The following is a 15564-nucleotide window of genomic DNA, read 5'->3' as shown; positions in this document are numbered from 1 at the left end:
TGCACCGCCGCTGCACGATTTCTGTTCTCATCCTGAAGCAAAGTTCTTAACCTGAGGTACTATTTCTGGGTTAGCAGAGTCTGTAACCTGAAGCACCTGTAACCTGAAGCGTATGTAACCTGAGGTATCATTGTATTGTTTTACTTGATCTGGGGGGCACAATTGCTCCCCTGCCCCCCTTGGCTACACCCAGGCACTCTATGCTATTTATGTATTGCCTATATACAAACAAAACAAGTTCTCATACTTTTAGAAACTCCCATCTGATCATGATACTTGACTGAACCTCAGCTTGAAACTGACTGCTGCTCTAATCCTGTGGTTAGCTGGCCCAAAGCATCTTCCCAAGGAATGAACTATGTGTAAATATAGCATGATTTTTCCACAAGGGGGCACCAAAACATATGGCACTATACTGTACAGTGGTACCTCAGGATAAGTACTTAATTCATTCTGGAGGTCTGTTCTTAACCGGAAACTGTTCTTAACCTGAAGCACCACTTTAGCTAATGGGGCCTCCCGCTGCTGCCGCGCCGCCGCAGCCACGCAATTTCTGTTCTCATCCTGAAGCAAAGTTCTTAACCCGAGGTACTATTTCTGGGTTAGCGGAGTTTGTAACCTGAAGCGTATGTAACCTGAAGCGTCTGTAACCCAAGGTACCACTGATATAGCTAAAACAGGGAAACAACTAAATATGAACTCTTTCTTGCTTGGGAAATAGTTGCGATTCTCTCTTCAGATTATAGGCAAAATACATTCATTCTATTCAGTATTTTGTTTAAGAATAGGACCAGAATACAGAACACTGCTGCAGTTTCCTGGGCTCTGATTTATATTTTCTATATCACTACAGGACTTTGATGGATGTGTATTCTTTCCTTGCAGACCTTGATGACGGGGAGAGCATCCATCCAGGGGGGAAAAAACAAGGGAAAGGGTGTGGATTCTGACAGTGAGTTTTCCAATCCAGTGCTCTGAGTAACAATATTGAAGGTACTGAACAAACAGAAACAATGGATGGCAGTCACAAATTACAATCACATGCTCAATTTAAAAAACAGGTGATTTCAGTGTCATATGTTGTGAATAACAATGGTTGTGCATTCCACAAGTGGAATTTAAAATATTATCATAGTAAGGTTTTATGTATCAGAGCAGCATAGCACAACATGCAGCTGAGTAATCAAGAATATATAGGAATGTTCTTGCAATATTGGGCTACATGAAGGATACAGAATAAAAATGAGTCAGAGGCCAGGAAGAGAACAAAAACCAGCAGAGACAAGTAGGTGGGTATCTGGGACACCTGAATTAAAACCCCATCTTTAGCTTCATCCTGTCTGGGTAGCCTTGGGGAAAAGCTGTTCTCTGTCCATTTTTATTTCCCCATCTATAAAAAGAAGAAGAAGAAGAAGAGTTTGGATTTGATATCCCGCCTTTCACTCCCTTTAAGGAGTCTCAAGGCGGCTAACATTCTCCTTTCCCTTCCTCCCCCACGACAAACACTCTGTGAGGTGAGTGGGGCTGAGAGACTTCAGAGAAGTGTGACTGGCCCAAGGTCACCCAGCAGCTGCATGTGGAGGAGCGGAGACGCGAACCCGGTTCCCCAGATTACGAGACTATCGCTCTTAAACACCACACCACACTGGAATAAAGTTAACTTAATTCAAATCGCAGGCAGTAGTGGCTGGGACTTGTGGGGCTGAAGGCAGGGAATCCGACAGTGGGTGGAACCAGTTTTAGTTTTGTCCCCATCTTTCTCCCTACTGTGTTCTACAAGGGCAAAAGTGAGCCTAAGAAATAAGAAGCCAGCAGTCAGGTCCACCAGCCCCTACCGTGGATGTAAGTAAGAAGGCAGGGAGGTGGAGGCTGACTGAGGGCCAACGGAGGTTGGTGGGTCAGAGCCCTGTTTACCTTAGTGGATGGGTGATAAATGTGACCCCCGCTGGTCATGGGGATGTAAGTAGAATGAACAAACTACAGGATCTTAACAGTGCCATACTATGCCTAAGGCTGCAATTGTACAATTGTTCTGCTGAACTCCGCGGCGCGTACCTCTGAGCAGGTAGGAAAGGATTGCACCAGCATTTTAATTATTGCATGTATTAATAATGACTGATAGTCGGATAATGACTCGTCGTTCTACTGCGACAAGTTTGACATGTGAATTTGAAATGCTAGGTTCTCTTGCATTCCAATATTAAGCCACATATGACTTACTTATTTTTTATATTAAAAAACAACAACCAGTGTTTCTGTTGCATCTTCTACAATGTACACAAGGAGATGTTAACAGTATGACCATGAGGGGGAGCCTTGGCATTACTGATTCTCATCTGCAAACATTTCACTATGAAATGGTAAAGGAACAAAGAGCAAAGAGCAAGGCTTTACTAAAAATGCCTACCAACAATAATACTAAAATATTACTTCGGGTAACCCCCTCAAGGCTCTTTAATGTGCTCTCAGTTTTGTCCAGTGAATGCAGCTGGAGACATGGGACGCACGCCTGGGAAATGCAGGTACTTTTTCCTCTCTGAGAGTTCTACCTTCCAAACAGGAAGATGGGCAGACACTGTTTAGATCTGCAGCAGTTCCTGGCAATAGTGAGATCTGCAGTTTCTGTCCTGAGCTCCTTTGGGAGGAAGGGCGGGATATAAATTCAGTGAATACAAACAAACACTGTGGACCAAAAGGGGAGCAATGTAGGCAGCACTGCCCTTTTGGCATCACTGTGGCATGCCAGTTGCTGGGGAGCACAAGAGAGGAGACTATTGTTGTAGCAGGTCCTGATTTTGATCTTCCCAAAGACATCTGGTTGGCTACGATGGTCCTTTGGCAGGCTCTTACTAATGTTGCTACTGTAGTGTGTGTATATTATTATCATCATTATTATTATTATTTGAATTTATATACCACCCTATACCCAAAGGTCTCAGGGCGGTTCACATAAAAAGATCACAGTATATAAAATTAAAATAAAACAATAACTCAATAATACCCTCCCCCCAAAAAGAGCCACATTTTAAAAGGGTATGGGATGTTGAAACAGTGCAGCAGCTCCCTGCATCTGGGATTTGTGTTTGCATCTCTGATACAGAGTGAGGAGGGCACTAGGGAAAGCATATAGCTGATTCCCACCAACACAACCCATCTACACAGTTTTGCATTTTGCTCCTGTTGCAGAACAGCTATGCAAGGGAATATAGGAAGCTGCCATGTACCAGATTATTTGTTCATCGAGCCCGGTATTGCCAACTGTGACTTCTGAATTTCGGAAAAACATCTTCCTACCCTGGGAGAAGCCAGAGACTCTTTTGCATGCAGAGTGTGTGTTCTACCAGAAAGCTATGCTCTCCACAGAATGGGTACTTGTGTAGTATTAGAGGAGATGGGCCTGCGCCCATCAACTGTCCTGCCAGCAAGGCAGGGAAGCCAAAACATTTCCAAGTATAACTGCCCTGAACATAAATGACCAGATATTGGGTTATTCTGGCAGATAGCAGAGCCAGGTGTCCCTGCCCAGCATGTCAGGTTTAGGATGCTGCTTTAGCAATACAAAGCCTGCCTAATATGTGCTTGTTTGGACCTCCCAGTTTCTAAAATGCCAAGAATTACAATAAAAATATGAGAACAAAACAAAGAATGCCAATACATTATCCAGGAGCTATCTCTCCCAATCTCTTAGGAACCAACACAGACTTGTATTCTGTGTGCGCAAAGGGGCTGAATGGGGTTGACACCCAGCTGAAGAAATGTTGGTTAGTAGTGTATATATCAACACGTTAATCAATTGGTCCGTTGATTCCGTCTGCAGATGTATATATGAATAGCAATAGCTGTAAAGAAAAAATGCATTTTGTTCTTCCACATGTAAAGCAGGAGGCGCCATCTTAGGAAGCATTCCCTCCTGGGAAAGCCACAAATGGCTATCTACATGTTAGCATGTGGGTCAATGGTAGTCATTTGCAGCACTTTTAAAAAGATGTGGGTCTCTTTCAATGAAACCTAGCGGGTGGAATTCAAGGATGCATGCTTCCGCTTGTTCCATCTGCACAAGCATCCCAGTTTGCCAGGTCTGCTGCCCTACCCATGTACAGTCCTGGAGTTGTTCACACCCTTCTGAAACAATTTTGGGGTATGTTGGTGCAGGGTCCATGGGGGGGGGGAGAAAGATGGAGAAAAGCCCCACCGGGCAAGCAGATGTCCTTGCGCAGGCATTCCACTGACAGGGCTTGTCGGGTGAATCCCGCCCAGTGGCTTTTCCAGAATATTGAGAACTTAACTCATTTCATAAAGAATTCCAAGGCATCATGTGGATTTACCACCACTGGTATGAATGAAGCTTAAAGATTTACAGCCACTGCATTTAAACTGGTTCTCTCATATGCCATAGAGAATTACACCAATGCAGACACATAAGCTGTTCTGACATACTCCCCTGATGCTGATCAGTGCCTTTGATGCACTCTCATAAGTGCACTCTCATAAAACCTCTCTTTGTGGAACTAAGCCAGGGAGTTGTGGCATGAGTACACAAACAAAGCCAGGTCATTGAGATGTAGCTGACAGCTCATTTATAAACCTTGGCATTGCGTCTCACTTGTTATTTACATGCCACCGTCAGGTTTGTTTATGAAATATTTCCTGAGATTCAAGTCATGGGACTCTCTTTGAAAGTTGTGGGAGTCCTGAAACAAACACCACACCCAGCTTTTTGAAAATGGCTACATTCCATCCTACCTCACAAACATTAAGCTTTTGTCTCTTAATGTTTACTATTGGATAAATCCTATGGGCCTCAATCAATATTTTCTTCACCTTGGAAACAACACTTTATCAAAATGGCTGCCAAGCCCAACTATCAGTGCCTCCTTGAAGGCCAGTTGCGTGTCGAGACCCAGAGACCACCCCCTTGTTGATGAATAAGACACAAGGACACAGATATTAGGTTAATGTTATTGAGCAAATTTAGGTGACAACTTTATTGGTTACAGAATGTGAGCGGTATTGGCTTAGGCACTGGAATTGACCCAACTATATCTGACTCCTGCCCGTCATGCAGGAAGTCCAGTAAGGGTCAACCACCGGTAGGGGGAGCCCCATCAATGCAAACCAACTCGGGTTTCCGTGGCATGGCCCTAGCCCAGCCCCAGACTTCGGACAAGATCCACACCCCTGGATTCCTTTAATGGAATACCCTTAAGCTTGGAGGGGCAGGTGATGGCCACACCTCCCCTCCCCCTTCATAAGATCAACCAATGCCTAACCACCAAACCTGACAAAGCTGTGACGATTGCTACAAGGTAGGTGAAAACCAAATGGCCCATCCCAATTTGCCAAGTGGAAAAATTCCTACCAGAAAATATCCAGGGGCAGAGAACATCCCAACTGAAAATACTAAGGTGGAAGCCAGTACAGTGCAACCTGAACAGCAGGAAAAGCTGGATGGAGGGAAATACATATTGAAAGCAAATCCCCTATTAGAATTGTTAAAAACTAGCTGCACACACAGTGCTGGACCCCTTCAGGTAGCTATGACTTTAGGCATGATAGTAGATGTCCAAGAGCATTTTGCCATGCATGGCTTTCTGAATGTTCCCCTTGGTTTGCCTTCGCTGTTGTTTTGAAAGCACTTGTATGCTGTTATTGCATTTTATTTTTCCACAAGGGGTACAGGGTACATTTAATACCAAAGTCTGTACAAAGTACAAAGAGCACTCACAAAGTAGATGGCATAAGGTTTCACATGAAGATGCTTTTATCTTCCTTTCCATCACGAACAGGAAAAAGGTGTCATTTGGCTTAATAAATCAAATGCAAGAGCTATCAAGGAAAATAAACAGAAGCTGTATTCTAGATAATATCAACCATTGTGTATTGTGGATGACTTGACTTTGTTCTCTCTTGGAAAACCAGTACAACAGGTAACAGGATAGACCTTTTGAGTTCTTGTTGAGGAATGGGATAGAATATTCAAAAAACATTTGAAAACAGGCAGGAAATACTAAGCACACATCTGCAAGAAGGCACAGAATGAGTTAATAAATTTGTGTGGCCAAATTTTGAGGGAGACTCTCAGTTTTAGCAGATGAAGCAGCATACATTTCTAGCATAGGACTGTCTCTTGGTATGAGGTCTGTGGTTGACAGTGATGGGAATGCATATGTACATGCTGAATTCTTTGGGTTCATTTCAATCTCAGACCAAACTATGGTAGGCATATAGGCAATGCAATTTGATATACTTTCTGATTTTGGACTGGTGGAGGCGGAGTGGTCCCTTGTAAGGGACCGTAAATACAATAAACACCAATACATCCATCTTAATTCACACATACGGATTGATTGTATGCCACCCAGAGGTGCCTTTTATGCCTCTTTTCCAACTCTGCAACAACCTTAGTGAGAAGCAGTGAACAGAAACTTGTTGGTGTTGAAATACCTTTTTGTATGGAGGAGCATATAATTGTGTGAGCCCCCAGCACAAATAGAACAGCCCAGACATATTTTTACTATTTTGGTGCCCAGCTCTAATTGTTGACACAAGCCTCCAGGGTGCAAGCCAAACTAACAGTTAAAGGATTTGTTTGTTTTTTGCTCCATTGCCTCCTGCTGTACACTGTAAATTATTCAAAAAAGGCTCCCTGCCAGCTTTTTTTTTTTTTTTAAAGCATTATTTATTATCAAGGTTTATAAGCACAGCTGGGCCTACCGGTATCTCCAGTGGCACCCACAAAAGGTTTCAGTAACTGTTTCCTCAGAAATCCACAGCACACAAGAGACTGTTTGCTTTTCCTGCTCAGTTCTTGTCTGCACTGCCTCAGTTGCTCTTACGTTGAACGCGTCTGATTAACATGCCTATGTTTCATTGGATGCCAGGATTGAATGCTCACCCTCCCATCTGTTCTGAACAAAGAGCTTATCTCTGTGGGCCTGCACAGTGGTGGCTGATGCAGGTACCTCCCCACCCCCACCCCGCCGCCGACATTGATGGGGTGGCTGATGTGGGGTTAAGGGTTGGTGAGGTATCCTTTTCTGTTCTTGTAGACCCATTATCCCATGGCAACCATTTTCTCTCATGCCACATGCTCCACATCAGCCATTTTGTGCTATGCAGTTCCCCCATGGCAGCCATTTTGTGATCTATCTGGCCTGGTGCCCATGGCAGTCATTTGTAACTAAAACTAGAACTTTTTCAATACTCCTCTGGCTCAAAAAGGTTGGCAACTCCTGGCACTTTTAATGTTACGAGGTGCGTTCTAACCAATCGTATAAGTGTTGGTAGACGAATGTTCTAATGGCAAGTAAGCGCATGCACTTTCAACTGTCAACTGTCAACGGTCAGTTCATGTTGGGGCTTTTATTGTGTAGTCCTGTGAGTTCGGGTTTTGTTTTCCTATGAGTGAGCCATTGTCACTGACAATGTTGAATAAACGTAGTTGAGGAACTTATACTGCCTTGGCTTCTGACTTTTCCAAACATTTAACATTGGCAATGAGGATGGGATGTATGAGCTCCCACCAACTGCCAGAGGCCCAAGACTGCACCGCAGCACCGCCGCCTGCCACCTCGCAGTAAGCGGGACCTCACCGCCCCGCTGGACTCACCAAATAGTCCCGGAAACAAGACTGCACCTGCCGCGTCTTCGCAACCACCCACAATCGCACAAGTGACTGCTCCAGGTCTGAGGATGGCCACCAGTCATAGTCGGCCGCCACCGGACTTCGATATGAGCCATCCTGCAGAATGGCCGCAGTGGCTCCGCTGAATAAGGAGCTATGTCCGACTACAAGGCTTCACTAGGGCGGCAGACAAGGTGGTAGTGCTACTGACAGTGCTGGGAAGTTCCACCATCACTCTACTGGAAGGTCTGATGGCACCCAGGGACATAGAGGCATGCACTTTCAATGAGCTGACACAGGCTATGACAAGACACCTCGCGCCCCAGCCAACTAAGAACCACCGCCAGTATGACTTTGCTCACAGAGAACAACAAGCGCAAGAGTCCGTGAGTGAATACATCACAGCGCTCCAGGCGATTGCGATGTATTCAAGAGAGCAAATTCAGAAGGATCCCTCCCTGCCAAAATCCTGTTGTTGTTTTTTATTTGATGGGGGAATCTTCAACAGCAACAACCCTATTGTAAATAAACCATTGACTCTGTGCTATGTATATATCAGATATCACTTGTGCAGGAAAATTGAAGGGCTGGATGTATAGTAATTAAATATATTCTTAAAAGTGGCATTTTTTTTATTTTAAAAAATCAGCCGTGCCAAGGAATTCCACATTTTCTAATGTCATTGCAAGCTAAGATGACACAATGCTCTTAAGTGTGCCTGTGTTTATCAGGTTCCTGTTCCAAGTTTCCAACTTTATTTTCTGGGAAAGGGCACTATTTCATAGAAGACACACCAGAGAAAGATAAAATAAAAGTTGTTGTCTTGCTTATAAACAGAGGGGTAACTGTAAATATGCAGACTGCAGGTCAAACGTCTGCCAGAAGTTGATGAGAGCAGCAATTTATATGGAAAAGGTCAGAGTGAATTAAGAGACTAGCAAGTGAATGAAAGTGGTAATTAGTCATTCATATTTAGCTTCTTAGTTACTTTGTTTTCCAAGACCAGAGCTCACTATGTGGCCGGCTCAAGATGTCAGCCTTCTTCACTGTAACCCTTTGATATTTTTGGTGTTCCCACAGCAACAGACGTTGGGCCATTATTGTTTTTTTCCATCTGCTCACACAGTTTCCACTAAGCTTTGGAATGGAAACCTATGTCACCATGTCTGTGAGAGAAGCAGCATGCCTGCGTACAGGATCTGAAATGCTTGCACAAAGAAAGGAGCTCAGGAGGAAGCTGAGTCAGACCCTCACCAGGTATAAACTGCTGGAACTCATTTGAATACTCAGATGCTAAATTTGATTTCTAGCACCTTGGTTTGGTTCCTATTCAATGTGACGGCAATGAAATATGGAAGCTAAAGACAATACTAAATGGAATAAGTTTTTCAAGAGCTTGCTTAGGTATTGGCCAGATCATGAAGGGATGCAGATCAGTGCATGAAAAGGTCTGGGAGAGACACTTATCCAGAATCATGAATAGTCGCTGCAAGTCAGCGTGGACCAGCTTCACCCTTATGTTGTTGAACTCCAGATCCAGATCATGAGGAATGATGGGAGCTGTAATCCAAGAACATTTGGAGGATACCAGAGTGCTGTAGACAACATTGAGTCCTTCTGTACCATTTCCCCTGATTGTGGGATTGGCTGGGTATCTTTAGAGCTTATTTTGCTCCTGAATCGTATACTTGCTTACATCTTGACAACTTACAACTTGATCAGTCAGTAGAGCATGGGATTCTTAATCTTAGGGCATATTGGGCAAAAGATTCCTGCATTAAAGGTAGTTGGACTTGATGACCCTCACAATTTCTTCAAATTCTACAGATTTTATTATTCCCTCTCTTCACTGCAACATGCAAGAAATAAAGATCAGGTATCTGATGCCCAGAAGTCCATGTCTGAAACGATACCTCCAAGGTAGTTGCTAGTTTCTTCAGGATTCTGAAGGAGAAAAGTACACCCAGTGCAGTCCAGCTAATTGGGTATGCCCACATTATGAATAGCTTAGAAGTAGACAACTTGCCAACTGAGAAGAGTTAGAACCAATCAGCAACTCTCCCCTCTTCTACTTCCCCACTGAGCTCAGACTGCTCCAGAGACAGCTAATGAGTGCTTCACACAGTCCCAGGAAGATAGTTCCCTAACACCAGAGGCATTTTCAGGGAATAATGTTGAAATATGAGATGAGCCAAAGGCAATTTATTGTGGTCCGAGGCCATTGCAATCCTTTCGTTGAGCATGCTTATTCTACACAAAGGCAGTTAATATGGAAACTGGCCCATGGCCAAAAAGGAACAAGAATCAGAAATAGACTTTCTGGTCCAACAACATGTTTATGTTTGGGGATTTGGGGTTTTTTTTGGCGGGGTGGTTTCAGATGCTGTGAATCCCTTGACACTACATATCATTGTCTGCTGAGTTAAAGCTGAAGTCATTCTAAGGTAGGAGGATGTCAAAGACTGTTGTGAAGATGACTATTAGAGTTAGGAGCTAACAGTCATTCACAATGCATTCAGTGATTTTTCAATTAGGGCATTTGTTATGGGGGGGAGGCAGAAGGTGAGAAGGCAGAAGAGTTGGGTTTATTTGAGGGCAAGGGGGTTGGAAGGAAGGCTATTGACAGTGTTTGTTTGTTTTTACACTACCCTTTCTACACAATTGTAGCATAGAATTCTCAGGCCGAATTGTCTCCTGAAAACTAATGACACCATGCCAAATAGTTCAGAGCAGCTGAAACCATATTTTGTGTGATCAACCTTCTGCAGGAACAGACTGCCAAAACAGCTAGCAGCAGGCATGCAAGCAATGCTGTGGTTGTTTCACACAATAATCAGATCTGATCCACTCAAACATGCTTTAATTTCAGAGAGCAACTGTTGTAGCACTGTGGCAAGTCAGATGGTTCACATCAGCACAAAATCAGCATTGCCATTCCTAACTTCATTCCCATGGTTTAGATTTGGACCTGGTCCTGCCATCGCTGCCAATATGTTTAATACCTGCCAGAACCACCACTGATGCACTGACATCCAGGCTGGTGGAACCTCTGTGATGTGGTTGCAGAAAGTGCTATATGCTGCTGAGTCCTTTAATTGGGATGGGAATGAGATTCTAGAGAAAGTCACTCAAATATATGCAATCTCCTTTGAACGAGACAGATATGCACCAGGAGAGTATATGGACAAAGTGATGGGGGAAGTGCATATGTCTATTGGAACACAGAAAACTGCCTTATACGGAGTCAAACCACTGGTCCATCTCACTTAGCATTATAAACAGTGGCTCTACAGAATCTGAGACAGGAATATTTTACATCCCTCTACTGAAGATATTAATGAGTGGGAAGGTACATACAGGCAGCAATACAAGTATCTTGGTCCAGAGCCATATAGGGTTTTGCATTGGGCTCAGAAATGAACTCAAAACCAGTGCAACTAGTATAATATGATAATAGCACCCGGGCAGTAGTCTAGCTATCATGTTCTGAACTACAATTTATTGTACCAGCTTCAAAGACAGCCACACATAGAGTGAATTATAGCAATCTGTCATGGACTGGTTGGGTGCAGAGTAATGGTGGGAGGAACCATCTGGGGAACCCCTAAGGGAAGAAGACTCAGAGCCAGGGCACTGGTGGTGGAACAACGACGAGTGGTCAGAGGGAGACAAGGGAGCAGACTGGGAGGAGGAGGAGGTGTTGGAAGCTGAAGCGGTAACAGGGTTTGATGAGCAGGAAGAGTCTGTGGCAGAGAGCAGTCCAGATCAGAGGCAGAAGCCGAAGCAGAAGAGGAGGGAGGCTAAGAGGCAGAGATGAGTCTGGCTGGTGAAGAGGCACAGGTGTCACCCCCTCCTGCTGTGACAAGCTCCCCTCCCTGCTGGTCTCCCAGAACCAGAAGAGACATGAAGCGGGAGGAGTGAAGACTGACACACAGGTGTAGTCTCAGATTGCTTGGGGGCCAACCCTGAAGAGGAGGGGACTTAGACAGCTGTGAGGAGGTGAGGACCTTCAGTCTCCACAACTGCTTCATAGGGGCAAGACCTACCGAAGAAGAGTTGCTGTGTTTGTTAGGCAAGGCACTCCTGTGCAGATCCTATTTACTCTTTTTTTTCTAATAAAGAGTTAACTCCACTTTGTGTGGTCTTTGTGTAGTTGGTCTTTAAGGTGCTACTGGAAAGAAAATTTTTTTTTTACTTTGTGTGAGTCACTGCTGGCTGGCTCGCTCCTGGCATAATCTAACCTGGAGGTTATCAGAGCATGGATTACTGAGGGATGGAAGTCTCTGCCCAGGGAGTATTACAGATGGCACACCAGCATAGACTGTTAAAGGGTATTCCATATCACAAAAGCAAAATGTGCCTCTGGTGTTAAAGATGGATCATGGAGCACCCTCAAGGGCCAACCTGTTGCTTTAGGGAAACTGTGGCACCTTCTGACAGAGGATGAACACACTCCTTGGGGAAAACGAACCAACGTCCCGTAGTACCGCCTTCTTTCTTTTTTTCAAATTGAGGTTCAGTTTATTTGCCTCCAGCCCACCAGTTACTGCAGTTAGGCACTGATTTAGCACTTTCAATATTTCTTCAGAATATGATTTTTGGGGTTGTTGTGTTTGTGTTTGTTTGTTTCTAGGTCTTTTTTCTATCTATAGATTTATTGCGGCCATTGGCCCATATCGAAAACAATAGATCAAAATTTATCCATAAACAATACAATTTAAACAGTTCCAAGTTAAAACACCCATATAAAACCAATTTTACTTCAGTTAAGTAAACACTATACACAATAAGCTCCCTCTCTAGGTCTTTTTTCCTTTTATTGCATTTTGATATTTTTATTGTAATTCACCATGCTGCAAATTTATGAAAGGTGGTATAAAATAAAGGATGCCCATATAAACACACACACAAGTAAATGTGGGCTTTCCTAAAGTTGGGCCTTGGTTTCCTGCTGTGAGAAGGCTAAATTAGTATCTGTCCCTGCTTTTTCTGCTTTTGTATATGTAACATGAGGTCCTGGAAGTCTTTACGTTGTCTCTGTTTTCCAATTGGAACATTCCTGTCATTTTGCATCATTCCTGGATCATGTTTTCCATTAATATAAATTAACATAGCAACACACTGGCTTCAAAACTGGCTTTCCCCTGCTGAACATCTGTTTCCTTATGCACAATTCATTTTTGTCTTCAGGAACCTGGTAAGAGAAATGCCACAAGATTTCTAATCTTAAACAAATCCAGGCAACAGATTTTTATACCCACCTAAAAGCTTGCCTCTCAACCCTCTCAGTATGCAGAAATGGATTCAAGTGTTTATTTCAGAATGTATGCCTATATTGTCTCAGGCCTATCTAATGTGTAAAGTTGGAAAGACTTCTCCTTCCCAATAAGCCTGAAGTTCTTGTAGTTTAGAAAGCAGCTTTGCTTGGAAGAGATACACATTTTTTATTTTCTCTGTTCAGAGGCGGTTTTATGGTAGTGCAACCGATTATAATAAATAATAATAATTTATTATTTATACCCTGCCTATCTGGCTGGGTTTCCCCAGCCACTCTGGGCAGCTCCCAACAGAATATTAAAAACTTGATAAAACACCGAACATTAAAAACTTCCCTAAACAGAGCTGCCTTCAGATGTCTTCTAAAAGTCATCTGATGGGAGGGCATTCCACAGGGTGGGTGCCACTACTGAGACGGCCCTCTGCCTGGTTCTGCTTCTCGCAGTGAGGGAACCACCAGAAGGCCCTTGGTGCTGGACCTCAGTGGCTGAATGATGGAGGTGGACACGCTGCTTCAGGTGTACTGGGCTGAGGCTGTTTAGGGCTTTAAAGGTCAGCACCAACACTTTGAATTGTGCTCGGAAACGTACTGGGAGTCAATCAGGACCAGTGTTATATGGTCACAGCAGCCACTCCCAGTCACCAGTCTAGCTGCCGCCTTCTGGATTAATTGTAGTTTCCAGGTCACCTTCAAAGGTAGCCCCACGCAGAGTGCATTGCAGTGGTGCAATTCCCTCACCCTGGGCACTGAGTCGGTGTCCCCGGTAAGCACTTTCCTGGCTACGGGAAGGAGGCGTGAGGGTTCTGACAGGGTCCTAGAGTCCCTCTTCCCAAAGCCTAATTCAGGCTTCCTCAACTACACCCTTCCAGATGTTTTTGGCCAACAACTCCCATGATCCCTAGCTAGCTGGACGAGTGGTCAGGGATGATGGGAATTGTAGTCTCAAAACATCTGGCGAGCCAAGGTTGAAGTAGCCTGGCCTAGTTAATGCTTGCCCAACTTTGGGAAGGAGATGGGAAGGCTCTAGGACCCTGCCAGAGCTGTCAGACCTCATTCCCAATGCCTAACATGGTGTAAGGAGCTGGGCAGGGTGGGAAGCAAATATTGGCCTAGCTCAAGGAGCCATAGTATCAAAGTCCACCCCTGCTCTGCTATTGTCCAGTATCTGTCCAGTTGCATGCCTTCCTGGCTACTACTCATGATGGCTGTACCGTACTAACCCAATATGTGTGAGCCGAGACATTGAGATAATCAGATCACTGGATCATTACACTCTTCCACACAGCTTGTTACAAATTGAAAGGCAGTCTCCTAAAGTGGGGAGCCTTACCTATTTCTGAAGGCTCCTTGCAATATTTCTTTAAAAAGTTAGAAGAGGAATCCATTGGATTTGAACTAAGGTACTGGGCAGGGTTTTATAATCCTTTCCCTGCTGTTATTTTTGCAGTAAAAAAAAACCCCACCAGAAGCTATTTTCTCCATAAGGGAAAGGTTCCAAGTAGTATAGGAGAAGAAAAAACCTTAGCTTTGAACAACACTATATGAATTCTTTAACAAAAAAAACAGTATATGTAAATAAGCACCTTTTAAAGGTGATTTCGATTGGGGAAATAGCATAGGCTGAAGAGTCTGAGAAACCAAAGGAAAGTGTGGCTATATGGAGGTTAAGTTGTAATTTAGCAATCACAATATGACGTGAGAAGAAGTATCCTACTTATACTGCAGGAAGGAAATTAAATCCGGCATTTTAACTTGCTATTTCTATGTTTTTGGATGCAGGAGTGAATTTGCAAGCACCTTAATTGTTAGAGAATTTTAGAATTGTATTACATCTGTTTCTTTAGCTGTAAGGTAAAGGTACCCCTGACCATTAGGTCCAGTCGCGGACAACTCTGGGATTGCAGCACTCATCTCACTTTATTGGCCAAGGGAGCCAGTGTACTGCTTCCGGGTCATGTGGCCAACATAGCTAAACCGCTTCTGGCGAACCAGAGCAGTGCACGGAAACGCCTTTTACCTTCCCACCGGAGCGGTACCTATTTATCTACTTGCACTTTGACGTGCTTTCGAACTGCTAGGTTGGCAGCAGCAGGGACCAAACAACGGGAGCTCACCCCGTCACAGGAATTCGAATTGCTGACTTTCTGATCAGCAAGCCTTAGGCTCAGTGGTTTAACCCACAGCACCACCCGCGTCCCCACAGCGTCACCCAAGTCTTTAGCTGTAGAGATACCTATAATTGCTAGGCCCAGGTGCTAATGCAGCACCCTGCTTGTGGTTAACGCTTAGCTGGAATGAAATATTCAACGCAGCAATAGAGAAATTAAAATAATAATTTATTTGTCAGACAAATAAATGAGAGACACAGTGGTATATGGTTACCAAAGCTCTGCCCTTCCAGCCCTGATGGCCAGCACTTATATTCCCTCAGCCCAGCCCCCTTGCTCCTCCTTTGGCTGCCTCTGTCCAATCAGCCTGGTTGAAATTCCTATTGGCTGTTTGCTAGAACCAATCATAAAAGATACACCCATTTCCTATTACCTTTTATGGGAGACAAAGAGCTATATTTCCTTCTATCTAAAAATGGCAGACAAGTAGCCATATACATTTACCTCGACCAGGCACCTTAATTACCAGATAACCTTTGGCCCCTGCTGCCCTA

The sequence above is a fragment of the Podarcis raffonei genome, chromosome 2 (genome assembly GCF_027172205.1).
Source record: "Podarcis raffonei isolate rPodRaf1 chromosome 2, rPodRaf1.pri, whole genome shotgun sequence".
NCBI lineage: Eukaryota > Metazoa > Chordata > Lepidosauria > Squamata > Lacertidae > Podarcis > Podarcis raffonei.
This window is presented reverse-complemented; position numbering follows the sequence as displayed.